The following is a 14,774-nucleotide window of genomic DNA, read 5'->3' as shown; positions in this document are numbered from 1 at the left end:
GAGAAACAGTTTAGCTCCTGCATCCCATACAGCAGCGTATGTAGTGAGCATTTGCAAATTACAGAAAGTTGGGTGCAGGAATAGTGCAATAGCACATTAGTATTGCTACTGAATTCCAGATCTGTGCAGACCTGCGTGCCAGTGCACTTAACGTAAAAATCAATTTAGTATCTTCAAACTGAATTCCTCTTCTTCTCTCTTTCTCTGTCCATTGGTCTTCTTTTCTCAATTTCCAATTTTTTTCATCTTATAACATTATTACACTGAAACGCAGTCAGACATTTTACATTTTAAGTAGATCCCCCATGAACCAAGGACCTTGCCGTTGGTAGGGAGGCTTGTGTGCCTCAGCGATACAGATGGCTGTACCGTAGGTGCAACGACAACGGAGGGGTATCTGTTGAGAGGCCAGACAAACGTGTGGTTCCTGAAGAGGGGCAGCAGCCTTTTCAGTAGTTGCAGGGGCAACAGTCAGGATGATTGACTGACCTGGCCTTGTAGCACTAACCAAAACGGCCTTGCTGCGCTGGTACTGCGAACAGCTGAAAGCAAGGGGAAACTACAGCCGTAATTTTACCCAAGGGCATGCAGCTTTACTGTATGGTTAAATGATGATGGCGTCTTCTTGCGTAAAATATTCCGGAGGTAAAATAGTCCCCCATTCGGATTTCCTCGCGGGGAATACTCAAGACGATGTCGTTATCAGGAGAAAGAAAACTGGCGTTCTACGGATCGGAGAGTGGAATGTCAGATCCCTTAATCGGGCAGGTAGGTTAGAAAATTTAAAAAGCGGAATAGATAGGTTAAAGTTAGGCATCGTGGGAATTAGTGAAGTTCGGTGGCAGGAGGAACAAGACTTTTGGTCAGGTGAATACTGGGTTACAAATACAAAATCAAATAGGGGTAATGGAGATAGACACGAAGCCCACGCCTACTACAGTAGTACAATTTTACATGACAACTAGCTCTGCAGATGATGAAGAAATAGATGAAATGTATGACGAGATAAAAGAAATTATTCAGATAGTGAAGGGAGACGAAAATGTAATAGTCATGGGTGACTGGAATTCGTCAGTACGAAAAGGGAGAGAAGGAAACATAGTAGGTGCATATGGATTGGGGGTAAGAAATGAAAGAGGAAGCCGTCTGGTAGAATTTTCCCTAGAGCATAACTTAATCACAGCTAACTCTTGGTTCAAGAATCATAAAAGAAGGTTGTATACATGGAAGAAGCCTGGAGATACTGACAGGTTTCAAATAGATTATATAATGGTAAACAGAGATTTAGGAACCAGGTTTTGCATTGTAAGACATTTCCAGGGGCAGATGTGGACTCTAACCACAATCTATTGGTTATGAACTGTAGATTAAAACTGAAGAAACTGCAAAAAGATGGGAATTTAAGGAGATGGGACCTGGATAAACTGACTAAACCAGAGGTTGTACAGAGTTTCTGGGAGAGGATAAGGGTACAATTGACAGAAATGGAGAAAAGAAATACAGTAGATGAAGAATGGGTAGCTCTGAGGGATGAAGTAAGGCAGCAGAGGATCAAGTAGGTAAAAAGACGAGGGCTAGTAGAAATCCTTGAGTAACAGAAGGAATATTGAATTTAATTGATGAAAGAAGAAAATATAAAAATGCAGTAAATGAAGCAGGCAAAAATGAATACAAACGTCTCAAAAATGAGATCGACAGGAAGCGCAAAATGGCTAAGCAGGGATGGTTAGAGGACAAATGTAAGGATGTAGAGGTTTCTCTCACTAGGGGTATGATAGATACTGCCTACAGGAAAATTAAAGAGACCTTTGGAGAAAAGAGAACCACTTGTATAATTATCAAGAGCTCAGATGGAAAACCAGTTCTAAGCAAAGAAGGGAAAGCAGGAAGGTGGAAGGAGTATATAGAGGATCTATACAAGGGAGATGTACTTGAGGACAACATTATGGAAATGGAAGAGGATGTAGATGAAGTTGAAATGGGAGATATGATACTGCGGGAAGAGTTTGACAGAGCACTGAAAGACCTGAGTCGAAACAAGGCCCCGGGAGTAGACAACATTCCCGTAGAACTACTGACGGCCTCAGGAGAGCCAGTCCTGACAAACCTCTACCATCTGCTGAGCAATATGTATGAGACATGCGAAATACTCTCGGACTTCAAGAAGAATATAATAATTCCAATTACCGAACTATCAGTTTAATAAGTCACAACTGCAAAATACTAACACGAATTCATGGAAAAACTTGTAGATGCCAACCTCGGGGAAGATCAGTTTGGATTCCGAAGAAATATTGGAACACGTGAGGCAGTACTGACCTTACGACTTATCTTAGAAGAAAGATTAAGGAAAGGCAAACCTACGTTTCTAGCATTTGTAGATTTAGAGAGTTGACAATGTTGACTGGAATACACTTTCAAATTCTAAAGGTGGCAGGGGTAAAATACAGGGAGCGAAAGGCTATTTACAACTTGTACAGAAACCAGATGGCAGTTATAAGAGTCCAGTGGCATGAAAGGGAAGCAGTGGTTGGGAAGGGAGTGAGGCAGGGTTGTAGCCTATCCCCGATGCTATTCAATCTGTATATTGAGCAAGCAGTAAAGGAAACAAAAGAAAAATTCGGAGTATGTATTAAAATACATGGAGAAGAAATAAAAACTTTGAGATTCGCCGATGACATTGTAATTCTGTCAGAGACAGCAAAGGACCTGGAAGAGCAGTTGAACGGAATGGATAGTGACTTGAAAGGTGGATATAAGATGAACATCAACAAAAGCAAAACGAGGATAATGGAATGTATTCGAATTAAGTCGGGTGATGCTGAGGGAATTAGATTAGGAAATGAGACCCTTAAAGTTGTAAAGGAGTTTTGCTATTTGGGGAGCAAAATAACTGATGATGGTCGAAGTAGAGAGGATATAAAATGTAGACTGGCAATGGCAAGGAAAGCGTTTCTGAAGAAGAGAAATTTGTTAACATGGAGTATAGATTTAAATGTCAGGAAGTCGTTTCTGAAATTATTTGTGTGGAGTGTAGCCATGTATGGAAGTGAAACATGGACGATAAATAGTTTAGACGAGAAGAGAACAGAAGCTTTCGAAATGTGGTGCTACAGAAGAATGCTGAAGATTAGATGGGTAGATCACATAACTAATGAGAAGGTATTGAATAGAATTGGGGAGGAGTTTGTGGCACAACTTGACAAGAGGTATGGACCGACCGGTTGGTAGGACATGTTCTGAGGCATCAAGGGATCACAAATTTAGCATTGGAGGGCAGCGTGGAGGGTAAAAATCGTAGAGGTAGACCAAGAGATAAATACACTAAGCAGATTCAGAAGGATGTATGTTGCAGTAAGTGCTGGTAGATGAAGAAGCTTGCACAGTTTAGAGTAGCATGGAGAGCTGCATCAAACCAGTCTCAGGACTGAAGGCCACAACAACAACACATTAAGTTTTGTGCATACGATGTAGGTCCAACGGGCTGCTTTAGATCTTAGATAAAAGACTTTAAACAAATAGCAAATTAATAATAAAATATTCACTTACGTTACAAAGAACCACACTTCTGATGCACTGTCTTCTATAGCTACAGCCAAATCACCGCAAGAACAGCAACATACGTAGGTGAACTGCCTGGGAGAGGCTGAGCACTGACAGAGTAATCGGACAGTTTCTATTCTAGCTACTTTAACATATCGTTCGTAATCCAATTTTTTAAATTAGTAAATGTAACTTGCATCTTGAGAGCAGCAAATAGCGCTTTGTAAGTTGACTATAGTGTCTTTGTTGATTATTTCCGTGATCCACCTCTGATGTTGAGTACATCTAACTATATTTTTCGCCCTTTCTTACCGTCGCAGTAACTATATAACGACAGTAAACCTTTCTCAGTTCCTAACTGGAAAGGTATATCCGTATTCCTTCATTTATGACACCGGCTAATCTTGGTGGCGCTATGGTTAGTACAGTGGGTACGTATGTGAATGGAACAAAGTTCATACACTAAGAAGGATTTCTGGTGTGTTTTCTACAGTTTCCATAAATCATTTGAGGAACAATTCCTCTAAAAGAAGAAGGTCGTCTTTCTCATCCTTAACGTATTTGAACTTGTGTCCTAAATCTAAAGTGTCCGTCGTCGTCGTGAACGTTTCACATCTTCTGTCTCCTCTTGTAATTACTCTGCTCCTTTTCAATTAAAGCTATTAACCTGTTTTCATTCAAAAGCATCACCTTACGTTGTCTACTTGCTATATTCCTTTTGAATCTTCATTTTTGTTGTAAGACTGTCTCTCTAGTTTCTTTGATCTCAGTTCATGTCAGGACTATTCTAAATTTACTCTTATTATACTATCTATTGCTTTATCTAGCTGCTGTTACTATTTCTTTTGGTATTATGACGTTATTTCCTTAGTCTAGATAAAACAATTTATTGTTCTATTGTGCATGTTGCCTCGGATATCAGCGCTGTGTCCTGAATCTTGTGTAATGTTCCATTATTGTTACATTATTGTCAGTAACTTTTATTGCTAATAAAGTTACTCGTTTAATGGTGGTATAAAACGTGTTTTTATGTCTTATATAAGCTAGCAAATAGTGAATCTTCAATTCGTATCCCACTATGGTTCAACATTTTGAATACTGACCGGTTAAGAGAGGTATTTATGTTGGTAAGAGTAAAGTAATTATAAACTGAATAAAGAACCACTACAGTTCAGCATAATATCAATAAGCTTACTTATTGAATTGTGGAACTACATGTAATGTGCTCCTTGACTTTCAGTAATCAGACGAACGACGCCATAATTATTAGCTGTACTGTTGTATGTTATTATTTTTGATTTCCTAAAGAATGTTCATATTTTGTGTTTTGTGTAGGAATAAAGCGTTTGTTTCGAGTGCTTCTAGAGGCTTGAAAGGGATAAAATTGATTTCTTCATTTACGAGTAAATATCATAGAAAGGGTATCAAACAAATAGGGGTGTTTGTTGTAAAGTTATACTTTCTGATCGTATATTAATTGCTGTTGCAATAAAGTTTACTGCACCAAGAATTGATGATACACTTGCTAAGTGTAGTGAAAAAGTGGCTAGATCTACAGATGCACCCCTCTAGATCATTTCCCAGAGTTAAGCTCGTCCCTCCCTTCCATGGCATCATTTTGAACTTCGCCGTAGGATTCTTGATACAGCTGACGTCACCCGAATTCATTTCAGGCAGAACTATTCCCGCATCATTTCTCCATGGCGGCCAAAACAAAACTGATTCCAGAAGTGGGTTTTCCGGCATTTCAAGATAAAAATATACCTTACAAGAAACATATAGACCATCAGAGGTCGGGTCACACACAGTTCAGTGCGTATCTTCTCTAGTTCTCATATTCATTATCTGAGGTGTTTTACTTTGTTTTCAGGGCCAGTTACATCTAGGCTAACCTGTATTACCACGGCGTCTTCGAGGCACGTCTTATTCGACTAAGTTCCTGATCGCAGCCGTTTCTCGCAATACTCTTTTTATGGGGCCTCCCTAAAACAAGGTATAAAATAGGAGGGGCTCCGTGCAAGGCGGCGATAGCGCGCCACCCTCCGGAGGCGAACAATAAAGACGAAGCAGGCGGAGTCCCACGGCGCGCCGAGCCAGTTGATTAAATTTCCCCCGGGGCGCTTTGGAGACGCGCCGCCTCGCCGTGTACTTCTGCAGATCCCGCCAGCAAGTGTCGCTGGGCTTAACTGGGCGAGTCCGGCCGTGTAACTGCGACTCCCCTCCCCTCCCCCCCCCCCAAACCAACCCCTCGGCCGAGTTGCCTTGTTAGTCGCCTGGCGAGGCGGGTGGCGGCCACCCGAAACAAGTTGGCCGCCAACTCGACACGTGCCTCGGCCAACTGCCGTCGCAACCTACTTGTGCATCCGCTCTGCCGTCTGGATCCAACTGAGTATCGCCTTTACTGCTCAGCCAGTCCTGTTTCTTCGTGAACCGTACCCTACAAACACTTCACACGTAAATGAATACATCTATGGTTTGGTAACTGTAACACAGTCGTATTTCGACAGATATCGCCCTTCAGCACTGACGGTGACTGCAGACTACTGCATGTTTCTCCGCAGTACTTGACCATGAACGTCATGAATTTCGGCATAGGAGGCTCAACTGCGAACCATCCAAACATCCACGTGGTCAAAGCAAAACAGTGCTACAAAACAGTGCTATCAACTGAGCATAGAAATGCTAAAGACTTTTGAAAAGATAAGGCTGGCTCGAGGGCTACTTTAAATTTATGTGTTGTTTCGGGCTTTTAATTAATAAAATGGTTCAAATGGCTCTGAGCACTATGGGATTCAACGTCTGAGATCATCAGTCCCCTAGAACTTAGAACTACTTAAACCTAACTAACCTAAGTACATCACACGCATTCATGCCCAAACAGGATTCGGACCTGCGACCGTAGCGGTCGCGTGGTTTCAGACTGAAGCGCCCAGAACCGCTCAGCCACGCCGGCCGGCTTTAACTAATATGCCGTAGTTTTTATAATTTGTGTTAGATTTAGTAAGATGTTATGTCATATCCTAGGACGTACCTGCTGTTTCATACATCACCACAGAGATACGTACTTTGTTACTGTGACGAGTCAGCAGAGTATTCATTTATTAGCATCCGTAATTTATTATGTTACGTATGTCAAATCTAATACTACTTAATGTGCCAAGTTAGCGAGCTAATGCGCCACATTAGGTGGAAGTGTGTAACAAGCTAATTGAATGGTTCAAATGGCTCTGAGCACTATGGGCCTTAACATTTGAGGTCATCAGTCCCCTAGAACTTAGAACTACTTAAACCTAACTAACCTAAGAACATCACACACATCCATGTCCGAGGCAGGATTCGAACCTGCGACCGTAGCAGTCACGCGGTTCCGGACTGAAGTGCCTAGAACCGCTTGGCCACCGCGGCCGGCGAGCTAATTGACCACCCAGTATTGGTACGAGGTAAGACGATTTTGTTGTGCGGCTGAACGCTAACGGAACCAGGTCTCAGGGTACGCCGCGGTTGTTCCAGATTACGGGTAGGTGAACGGTACGAGCGAGTCCAGGTACAAAGACTAGCAGCTTCGCCGGAAATGGGGAAAATCCTGAAGCTGGAAATTTGGACGGCTGTTACTCGCATAGCCTTTATAGAAAAGATGCTCCAAGAAATGGCGGAGTGTCAAAGAATCTTAAAGATGTCTTCTTACAGCTCTTTGAGAGTCTGTAATAATTTACATTAAGCACTATAGAAAACCAGAATACATTGGTGACCTCGGACAAATGAGGCACATCCATAAAACTACTAAAGTAGGTTCCTTATGGCGAGTAAGCACTTACACAATGAATCACGTAATTTACAACTTTCAATCGCTTCATGCGCTTTAAACAAACTGTAGCTCTGATGACAGTATTTCACTGCAGCTATCATCCCCAATTGCTATGTATCCGTGTCTATTTCATTAATTGAAATACGACATCTTTCATGTTTTTTATGCAAATCATATTCTCCACAATTACACAGCAAATGGACAAAGCATCAACACCACATATTTTGTCATAGTTATGTTTTATTTAATGAAGAGTTTACTATTTTACCAGTAACTTCATTTAAATTTTGATTGCAAGAGCAGTTAAAAACTGCGCTCCTTCATAAGTGTTCGATGATGCATATTAGCAGACATCACGACTGGAAAGAAAACAAAAGACTCTTCTGACAAGAAGACATAAATATCCGTTTATAAAATATTTAAGGACCATCTGTTGTCATTTATTGTGAGCAAACTTGTGCAAGAATGCTGGCTTATTTATTTAAGAACCACCTACTACTTGCATTTATTGTAAATGATCTGAGTGTACCCAAACGTTTATGTCAGTTATTTATTTAAATGTTATTGTAATATATTAGTTTAGTCCGAGGAGTGGCCAAACTGAATCAGCTCATGTCTGTAGAGCTTAAGGAAGAGCTTGGTGAGAATGGTCTTCAGCCAATGGAGAAGCAGACAAAAGTGGAACACTGCTGAAGTCAAGTGTAGTCCGAGACTTTTTCGAGTGAAGGGAGCGATTCTGGACACTTTGTGCCGAGTTCTGGAAGAAACCACACCTGTCTAGAGTAACGTGTGCCATTCAGTCATAAAGGTGACGTTTCCGGGAGGTGAAGGGAGCTATTACACTCCAACGTTTAAAGGGACTTCATGTTTCAAGACGTCTGAATGTGCTCCAGAGTAGGGATTTTGCTTCTTGATTTGCGGAAATGAGATTAGCCAGACTATGAGTTACCATTCTTCGCATCGTGTGCAGTAATTTGTGAACCATCATGTTGAATTGTCTCAACATAACTTTACTGCGTTTGAGAAGGGTATTTTCTGTCTGTATTTTACCCGAATATCGTAGAACCATTTCCTGTTTATCTGGGACGTTCTTTCTTGAATAAACATTATCCATTATAGTTCTCTGCCGTCTACATCATTGACAGACGTTAGAATAGAACCCTTGTTATTAATCTATTCGTTTAACTTTTATTGTTTACTTTTGTATATTTCACTAAATCGCAATTGTAGCCAATGCAATTACTATTTGATTGTAGGATCATAGCTACAGATTATTATTATATGCAGCGAATTAGCTGCGCGGCATGAAAGCAGACGTGTGCGATTCGACCCAATGACTACATCGAGTTTTTCTTTCTAACAGAGCCATGCATAGCCAAGTACGTAAAGTACGATCAACCACTGGTGCAGACGCACCTGGTTTGCTCGTATAGGGTGCTGTTTCGAAGAGTAATAACTATGTATTAACTGTTAGGTATCGTTGAATAATGTATCCTCTATTAAAAGACATAACAATATTAATGTGTTATATTACTTCACATTTACAGATTCTTTCATACTAATAACTAGGCATATTAAGTCAGCAACAGTTAATAGAAGTCATAATAGGCACCGAAGACACAGTTTTGTTTCCGGAATATACTGTTTTGACTGCTTATGACTTCACAGTCCTTAAGATGCTGACGCCTTTCGGTCACACCCGTAACCACAAGCAAGCATCTGAACGCCAGAGCACATCTGCAAATAGACAGCTGTGAGTCATCTTTATGAAACTGCTCGCTACCGTCCGACTTACATAGGAGCGGTGCCGGATGCTACGCCTCACTGTCGAGTCATAATTCATTGTTCGGAGTGAAAAACCTTTTAGCAGTCATAATAGAGAGCATTTTTGAACTCTGATACTGAAACACTTAATAAATAAAAACCAGGTGTGGATCCGGAAGTTACCTTTCAAGTATTAGCTCGGCAAGCTCAGCAAGGAGCAACTCTTTAAGTCTGGAGGCTGGGATGGAGCACTGGAAAGGCAAGGTACTGCGTTCGAGTTCCGGCCCGCCGGCAGGTCTCAGTACTCGTGCACTCTCTAACCTAGAGTAGAAGATTTGACTCAGATAGGTTTCTGCAGGGGTAGCCTAAGGGTTCGGGTAGCAAGATAACAAATCCCCTAATCTGGAACTGCAGATGACGACACCAAAATCGTTAGAGATGCTGTAGTGACCCAACTGAATAATGACGGCCAGGAAACCGAGGATGACCACGTAAGCCATTCCATTCCCATCTTTTTCCGACTTGATTAGGGAAATAACACGATAAGAACACTTGAACATAATGTTATTCATTTTCTTCATTCTACAACCAAATGTGGGAAGTAACCTGCTTCTTATCTGTATCATTATTCATTTTGTACGCGAGCAAGTGAGTTTCTGCAGCTAGATTTGCGCAATTTCGTCTGGCCTGGTATACCAGTACACTAAATATTACTACTATTACCACTGTTTTCGTTTGTTTTATGTAAATCGGATAATGACTGCTCGCACGTCCTCATACACACAAAAATGAGTTTAAGCAGACTGTTACGGAATACAGCGAAAATAAATAATAAAAGGGCTAAAATGTAAATGTCGAACTTTTCCAAAATCTTGAAGACATTTTCGGGACGCAGTAAAAAAATATGGACACACAACTAGCCGAATTACAAGAAAATTAGTAGCGTGTCATGGTAATTACGCTTGAATCACTATCATAAATAAGGTTTAATAGAACAGTTACGGATATCGCCTAATATCATATCAAGGAATAAGAGGAGCATTTGATGCATTTCCATTAAGATCATCACTTCAACTGGTTTCAGCACTGTATTAAGTCATTTTCATTACAGCGTGTAACTTTTCACGGGCGAGGCGTGTAATAACTGCTGTAATCGCTGGTTACAGTTAACAGATGGTATGCGTTTTTTTTAAATTTAAACGTTCTTGGTGTATATTTTTTCTACAATTTCAGTTGTAAAACGCATTGTTAACCCGCGAATATTTAAGATATTATCGACTGTCAGTGTGACAGGCGTCAGTTTGGAACGTCACTAGAGCTGGTCGGCTACACACTACACTCCGGTAACTTCCCAGCCACAGCTACTAACGGTGGGTGCGCATCTCATTGCAAGGTCTGTACCACACTGTCGCTTCCCCTAGAGAAAGAGAAGGAGGGCTGTTCAGCTGTTAAAGGCAGCTGATAAGGGTGGAGCGCATGCGGTTCTTTCCCTACGTCTTCTAAGCACACGTGAGTTATTCTTTCGTGCGCTGCAGTGCAGAAAGCGTTCAGATATAAATCAGGATACGTACTTCAGTTTTTCATGGTGTTTTAGTACATATTATTTATTCATTATATAGTGAACAGGTACACGTTAATGATATTAAGCTAGTTTCTGCGTAAAGGTGAAGTCGGATTGCTAAAGCCATATGGACGACATGGCGGGCTCCTCAAAACATATAAACGTATCAGATTGTAAATGTGTGCCAGAAAGTCTGTGAAAACATTGGTTTAGTGGACATAGTTTTGAGGGTAAAATTGACGAGATCAAACAGGGACGGCCTTCAACAAACATTCTACATAACTGAATCTTCTACATTAACTAAAAGTTATTTAAGACATTTCAAGGATCTTGGTACTCTTCTTACAAATGGTTATGTGGAAATATGCATTCTACCGTTGGCCAAGCCTTTTGCTTTCTTTCGATGTGTTGTGCACAATAACTGACGTGTCATGAATGATTTCAACAATATTACATCTGTATGGACACTCATTAAATTTTACAGTTCAAGGATTGATTTTTGTTTGAACAATGCTTTGCTACTAAATGTTCATAAGTATAACGAAGAATTGAAGAAAAATATGTGCATTGTGAAGTGTTCAATTGATGTCATAGGCTCCCTACCAACAAAGGACAGTGATAATCGGGGCAATTATGCTGAACTGTTCCATTTAATGGCAGAATAGATTAATTTTTGTCAAATCACTTGCAGACTTCAACTGCTCTTCAAGCTACCTCAAGTGACATGCAGAATTACCTCATCGATTCCACTTCTAAAGTCATTCGTACAGAAATTTCGAAAGAGCTAAAAGAAACGCCTCTTGTGGCTGTTATTATGAATGAAATGGTACATGTTTCAAGATAATTCCAACTTTCAACTGTTTTGCGATTTCTGTTATCCACTATTGAGAGATTTTTGGGATTTGTTGACGTCAGTGATAGCCAGTTGGCTGCTAGCTTAGCGGAGTAACTGTTTGGCTGCTTAAGTGAATATCATTGTGGTACAAAACTTGTAGCTCAGACATATGTTGGCTGTGTCATCATGATTCAGTAACAGAATGGTGTACAAAACCTGGTGAGAGGGAAATACTCCTCAGTTCTCTTCGCACATTGCTATGCTCATGCACTGAATTTAGTATCGAAACAGACTATTGAACATATGCAGGAGTGCAAAATATGTTTTCAGACAATTTCTAGTTTTGGTCTAAGAGACCCAACCCTTTCGAAGCATTGAACAAACGCCGTTTTCCTTCGGTATTCGACACCAGATGGATATATAACAGCAGATTAATTGAGATAATCGCGAACTGTAAGACTCAACTCGAAGGGCTTTTCAAGTCTTTGAAAAATGATTCTAATGCGTGGTTCGGCGAAACACAAGCATGTGCCAAAGGCTTTTAAATGAGACTCAAGCAAGTTTTGTTGCGTAATGTTTTTCTTTTTTTTTTTTTGTATATACTTCCCAAGTCAGCAGCTCTTTTCAAAATACTGAAAACTAAATTGTATAATGTTCACTACTGTTTGGAGGAAGATGGCCAGTTAAAGACTGAGTTACAGGAACTTCGCAGTATATTTTAAGAAGTGTGGTCTAAAACCAAGCCAAAAGAAAGCGGTGGTGAGCCTACAGAAAAGAAGCAATTGGATGGCATGACTGACAGAGAAACGACGTACCGTATTTTCTTTTGTGAAATTGTTGATACTGACTTGGATAATTTGGGCTTGCTTTCACTTATAAATTAAGAAAAACACAGTCTATATACAGATAACTTCTTTGAGACTGCATGTACTTCACTGAAGATATCCTGCAGTGGACATTTTGATATCCCTCAACTAAGGACGAAACTATCTGTGATATATTCTTCAAACGAATTCGGTAACCAGCCGGTTTTTAGGCAAAATCAATATCTCACTTCCTGTAGTATCATTAAAGCAGTGCCTGAAGTATCAATACTAATTAAATGAACTAACCATTCTTGCAACCAGTGCTTCGGCAGAAAGATCATTTCCGACGGTGACGAGAATCAAAATTTAACATCATAATACATATTCATAAAATAAACTTTCTCACTTTGCTTTGTTGTCCATTGAAAGTGATTCCGTAAGTCCGTGAAACAACAAGTGTCATTCCACGACTCCATGATCGCAGTTTACGACAATAAGGATCTCAGAACTGATCTTAAATATAAATAAAATTATGAATACTGAAATTTTAATATTATTCTTGTTCAAATGGATACATTAACACGTATTTTACGAGTGTCCGCTACCGCTCGGTAGGCCTGATCTTTACGAAGTCGGGGTGGTGGATTTACACATTTGCCGCCATAGGCTATTCAGATTTTGCCGACCCTACCGAGCTCCACTATTCGACACCCTACTTCGCAATCGTATTAATTAAAATTTTTTGTCAATAAAACTGTAACTTTATGATTTGTTTGTCGTCCTGACTACACCACCTTTTCTCCCATAATTAATATGACTGTGAATTAGGAGATCGATGTGTCACAGTTTCTAAATAATTTTTACGATCCAACGATTTTGTTAATGTTGCATAAGAAATAGTTTTTGTGTATGTTTCTGAGCCGATAAAACCTCATTTATGTGCTATTAATAAGGCGGAGTAAGTGGTATTAACTACTTACACAATAATGTACATTCAGTAAAAGTAGTTACATGATTTTTTCTTGCGCTTACTTATAGTTTAACTCTGGATGGTGATGACGATGAAATTAAGTTATGAAAGTCTCACAGTGCTTTTTTGCGCGATTTTGTATTCGCACAATCCTCGTATGAAATCTTGTTCGTTAGTTCTGACTATGCACAAAAGTGCTAAGGCTTTAGATTTTTTGGATTACGGTAGATCTTAGATACTTTTTCACTCAATTTAAGCAAGAAAAAGTTCTCTCACCCGAACAATTTGTCACTGCTGTACACCGAGCCATGTGAGCTGTAATATCCAAGTTTAGATAAAAGTTTTTCGAAGTCTGCTCTCGCTCGAACGAAGATAGGCTTCTCAATGATCCAGAACCTGGTTTTTCTACAATTCTTTGAGAAGAAAAGTAGTATTAAAAATGTACGCATTCTTGAACTAAGTCAGTCTCTAAATCATTAGGATCCATTTCATCCAAGAACATGGCATTTTCCGTCGCTTTTCGGTACAATCATCTTTGATTGATTCCCAAATTGAGAGGACTTCGTGCTAGGAATGTCTCAGACTTCTGCATTCGTCCTCTCTAGCTGTCCAACGTGGCAGATTTACTCTCTTTAGATTTTTTCCCTTCCTCAGTTTTAGTCATTAATTTTTGCCAGCATTGTGTCGAACTAACAAAAACGTAGTTTCTTGGAGCAACATGAAAAGACGACTAGCTTCTGTGCAAGATTCAACAGGCCTAGTTGCCACTAAATGTAAAAAGGGGACAGAGCAAGGAGCGAAAACAACAAAAGGTGCCTCGCTTAGAATTTTAGTGCTCTACAGATCAGACATGTTCGCTGCATTATTATGTGATTTTCCTCGTCGATCTTCATTATTTATGCCCAATTCTCGAATTCCGAAGTAATGGCAGAAAAAATTCCTACAGCTTTAGTTCCCACCGAGAGCAAAAGCTTGAGAAATCATTCACACGGTTCGCGTGTTTCTAACATGTATCTAATGACTAGGGTAAGTTGGTCCACATGTGCCGTATATGGTGCTGAATAGATGATTAAGGGAAAATAATTTGCCCTTCTTGTCTCCTCTCCAATCTGTTTTAAGACTTTATGATCCATCAAGAGAACATACTCATCGAAAATGCTCTTTGACAAGTAACTCATACTTCCAGATCCCCGATTCACAATTCGTTCAGTATGACAGGCTAAAAAAGAATCGCACTCAGCTAACAGTTCCAAAATCATACAACAATTTCCGTTGTTCGGATCACCGAACTTTTCATTTTTTCTCTGAAAGCGAGGCCTCTTGAACACTGTCGCTTCACTACCACAACAACCCTCTTCAGAACGTTTCACCAGTAAGTAATTTCTTCATCAATCTGGACATGCAGTACATTGTCGAGTAGGCCAAAAATTTAAGTTCTAAGCTTCAAACTGAGGATATTACTTTTATGAAGCGCAGTGTTTTCATGCTGA

Source organism: Schistocerca nitens, chromosome 2 (genome assembly GCF_023898315.1).
Source record: "Schistocerca nitens isolate TAMUIC-IGC-003100 chromosome 2, iqSchNite1.1, whole genome shotgun sequence".
NCBI lineage: Eukaryota > Metazoa > Arthropoda > Insecta > Orthoptera > Acrididae > Schistocerca > Schistocerca nitens.
Note: the sequence above shows the minus strand (reverse complement) of the source record.